Source organism: Acartia tonsa, chromosome 6 (genome assembly GCF_053477335.1).
Source record: "Acartia tonsa isolate MP-2025a chromosome 6, ASM5347733v1, whole genome shotgun sequence".
NCBI lineage: Eukaryota > Metazoa > Arthropoda > Copepoda > Calanoida > Acartiidae > Acartia > Acartia tonsa.
The window spans coordinates 31,993,773-31,998,386 of NC_137265.1; positions in this window are offsets into that span (position 1 = coordinate 31,993,773).

The following is a 4,614-nucleotide window of genomic DNA, read 5'->3' on the forward strand; positions in this document are numbered from 1 at the left end:
AGGAGTTATAAGGGGGGGGGGGGGGGGAAGTTCTGACAGATTTGCGTAAACCTGGTGTATAGGCTTTATCTTTGGACTGAGAGGATAGGTTATTAGGAATAAAATCAATCTTATATGATGAATTTCCCCCAGATTTAAGATTTTTTGGATAGGCCTCCTGGTTCCGGAGCTTCAGGCCTCCAGGCGGTCTCTGTACAGATAAAAACTTAAAAATAAGATTTTTTTTTGAAGAATTAAAGGTTAACTTATAAAACAAAATATGCTTCTTTTTGATTGTTATTCACATATTTGAAGAAAAAACATTCATATTTTGTCTCATAAGCTGACTTCTAACTCTTAAAATTTTTTTTTTTTCATTTTCACCTGTAGAGAGACCACCTTGAGGCCTGGAGCTCCGGAACCTGGAGGCCTATCCAAAAATCTTAAATCTAGGGGAAATACATCATATAAGAATGATTTTATCCCTAATAACCTATCCTCTCAGTCCGAAGATAAAGACTATACACCAGGTTTACACAAATGTGTCAGAACTTCCCCCCCCCCCTTAATCCCTTCCTTCCTGTAAGCAGTTTATGACGAAAATTGAAGATTTGGCCAATATAATCCAAATAAGCAAAAGTTTTCATCGATTGCTTAAAAGAAATTTAACATAAAAAGGCATGATTTGGTATATAAGCCAAATAAGCAATAATTCTCATTGATTGTTTATAAGTAATTTATCAAAAAATAGTATGATTTTGTATATAAATAAGTCAAATAATTTACATTGATTACTTAGTAGGGGTGTTATGCTTAGTGGTAGCACACTGAGCTACAGTGGTGAGAGTTCAAGTTCAATTCTCTGTAGGTTGACTCTAATTTCTCATTCACAACATTAATCGTGCATCATCCCCTGGTTGTGTAAGAAGGGGATTATTGAGTAAGTTTGGATACCTAATAGTCACTTACTTACAATACTACCCTTAACCCAAGCTCCTCTTTGGAGAGCGTCATTCATTACCGTGACTTAATTTGGGACATCTGCCATATTCTGCAAGGGTAAGGTAAGAGTAGATCTCATGAGATAGCAAGTCAAGTCAAAATGTGCTTGAACATGGAGCTTGATAGCCCTATTTCTATGGAAAAGTGTCTCAGCCTACTCCAGGTCAAAATCATACAAAACTATGGCTAATCAATCAATCAATCAAATTGATTACTTATAAGTATTTTATCATAAAACAGCATGATTTGGTATATGAGCCAAATAAGCAGTAATTTTTATTGATTGATTATAAGTATTTTTTCGTAAAATTACCATGATTTGGATAATAGCAAAAATTTTGATTGATTGCTTGAAAGTAATTTATCAAAAAAAGGCATGATTTGGTATATAAGCCTAATAAACAAAAACTTTCATTAATTTCTTATAAACAATTAATCAAAAATTTATAATTAATTATTTTTGTAAAAATGAAAGAGTTAAATTTTCTTGCATTAGGGTGAGGGCGGGCTAAACCAGTAATTTTTCAGTTTTTGAAGAAAGAAAATATTTTCTAATGAAACCAAGACCATTAGAAAGCTTATGGAAAAGACTATCAGGTTATCCTAGGACTTTTAGAAGTTTGATATAATTGGACTCAAAGTCGTTACCGATTAATACCCCACAGGGGGGCTAAACCAAAAACATTTTTTCAACCTAAAAAAAATCAATGAAAAACAGCCAATCAGACATTATTAGGTTAGGTTAGAGGGATTATCCATAAAAAATTTCATAAGGATTAGACTATTCCTTCTATGTCAAAAATAATTTTTTTTAAAGATGTGAAATTTTGATTTTTTTGCAAAAATTTTCTTGAAAAATAAAATATTTTCATACAAAAACACTGTCCTACCTACTTTTTGGCCTAATTCTTAAAAAGCCCATATTGAATTTTGGAAAACCTAAAAATTGACCTTAAAAATCAAATTTAAATTTTTTTTTTAAATTACCTGAAAATGCCCCGCCACCAACTCTGGTCAATTTGAAAAAAATATTAACTCTATTTTAAAGCTCTCAACCGATTTGAAAAATAGGGCACAATCCTAGTTAAAAAGGTTTTTACAGATTAGTTCTAGGTCTTACCAATTTTTGTGTAGGTCGATCTTTAACACCTACTGAAAAATTTTCAAAAAAATATTTTTTGTCCAACTTTGAAACCCTAAAAGTACCCTTAAAGGACACCTGCAAGAAATACCATGCTTTAACTGCTAAAAGACTGCCACAAGTAGACCCAATACCCCAAATTTCAAGTCTTCAGCTTCAATAACAAAAAAGTTATAGGCATTTCAAAATAGCATGTTATGTACAATGAAAATTTTAAAAGATTTTCAATGCTCATAAAAGAAAAAACAATATTGAATTACGTCACCTAGACACAAAATCATAACTTTATCTTTGTCAGAAACTTAGATTGCTGGTAACTGATTAGATTTTTAAAATAAAAACACCAACTTTCATAGTCAAAATCTATGAAAAAAATTCGATTTAAATTGCATTTGTAAACAAAAATCATAGAGGAAAGAAAGGGATAAACTAATACAAGCTCAGCTGTGTTTGGTTGCTTAGCTAATTCAGCCTTCTGATTGGGTACAGTACACTTGGTATAACGTGAGTTAAACTTAATTTTTTTTAATGATTGTGACTATAAAAATGGGTATTTTTATTGTAAAAATATAATTAGTTACTGGCAACCTAAATTTATGACAAAAATAAGCTTATAATTTTTTATTTCTAGGCCACGTAGTTTAATTTCAAAATTTCTAACATTAGCAATGAGATTTTTTCAAAATTTTCATTGCACATAAATGTCATTTAAAACGCCTAAAACTTTTTTTGTTATAGAAGCTGAAGGCTTCAAATTTTGAGCATTGGGTCTACTTGTGGCAGTCTTTCAGCAGTTAAAGCGTGGTATTTCTTGCAGGCTTCCTTTAATGTGAAATCAATGCAGCAGTTGTGATTTGACTTGAATTTGGTTAACTTGTCTTAGTGTTTTATTTGTTTTCTTTTTGATCTTAAACATTAAGGTATAGAATTCTTTACTTATTAAGAATTGTGAAAATTTAGAGACACCATCTCTAAATCAGCCAATAGAATAACTGCAGAAGAACAATCTGGCTAAGTTATTGGAAGAAATGTGTAAAAGTTTTGACAGGAAAGAGATAAAATTTGTATTTCTTAAGACAAAGATAGCTTTTTAAAAATCATATGGTTGAAAAATTCCTTTGCTGTATTACTGGAATGATTCATAAATAACAAAAAATAAACAAAGGTTACTTTAATTGTGCATTTATTTCAAACCAATGAAAATTCAAACTAAAGTACAAAATAGAATCCAGAAATTTTGCCTGTCTATTTTGGCTTTCATTGTGGATTCTCAGGATTCTTTAAAACTGTAAAAATAGATTTGAATATATTTCAAATAGCTTAATAAATTAGATTCAAAAGCCTTATAGATTTAATTAACTTTGGGATAATGGTAAAGGACGATAAAATATTAATTACCCTTGCAAAACTATTTCATTTTTATGTAAAAAGGTGTGATAACCAATCTGCCATTGTCCTATCACTCTCAGATAAAGTTTAACTTTGGTTTATGTTATATTTTATAACACATACTTAAGACTTAAAACTTAATGTAATGAAAAGCTTTCACTTAAAGGGAGTGTGAACGTAAAAATTTCTCATCTGAATATCAAATCGTAACATTTTCTAAGCACATTTCACTACATTGATCAACCAAAAACGTCCTATTAACAAAAATATCTAGAAATAATGCATTGATTTTATGGTATTTTGGGAGGGAAAAAGGAAAAAACAAGGAAAATCTGAACGTTTTTGTTTCCTAAAATGTTTGTAGGGGTATTTAACTTGTCATATAACAATTTAAACAATTTAGTTACTGTTAAGGAATTTATTTTGAAATATAAAATTGCCAATTTGTTTTTTTATAACGAAGTAATTAGGTAATAAAGATCTATCTTAACCTATTAGTGCCGAGCGCCACTTTTATGAGGCGATCGAGCTGAAAATCTCAGGGAAGCTTTATAATGGTCAAAACAAAATTCCAATTATTTTGTTTTGCTCTAGTGGCGTGCACAGGAAAGTTGCAAAAAAAATGGGTGCGGCATGGCCATAAATGCCTAACGGGCATTGAGACCCATTTTGAGCGGTTTCTGCTGGCATTAAAACCCGTTTTTTTCTAAATACCCAGTTATTTTGACAAAAAAATGAAAAATGTAACTTTTGAACGCCCAAAGTGAGATGAACACTTTTTAGAACTTTGATACCATTCGTAATTGAAAACTACATAACCTCATGTAATCTATAGAGCTACAAGTAATATACGAAGCAATTTATATCACATTAAGTGTTTTGGCTATAGGTACCACCCTTTTTGGTTAAAAAAGCCCGTTTGCCGAAGTTTTAATACACACACACTACAAAAAAAGAACATATAAAAATTGGGTGATAAATATCAGAAAAAGAGCATATAAATATTGGAGGACACATATAGAGATTACTAGGGTATACTTATTAGGGTGGCTCAAGAATAATAAATCATAAACAAATATTTAATGGTTGAAAAGTTAAAACCG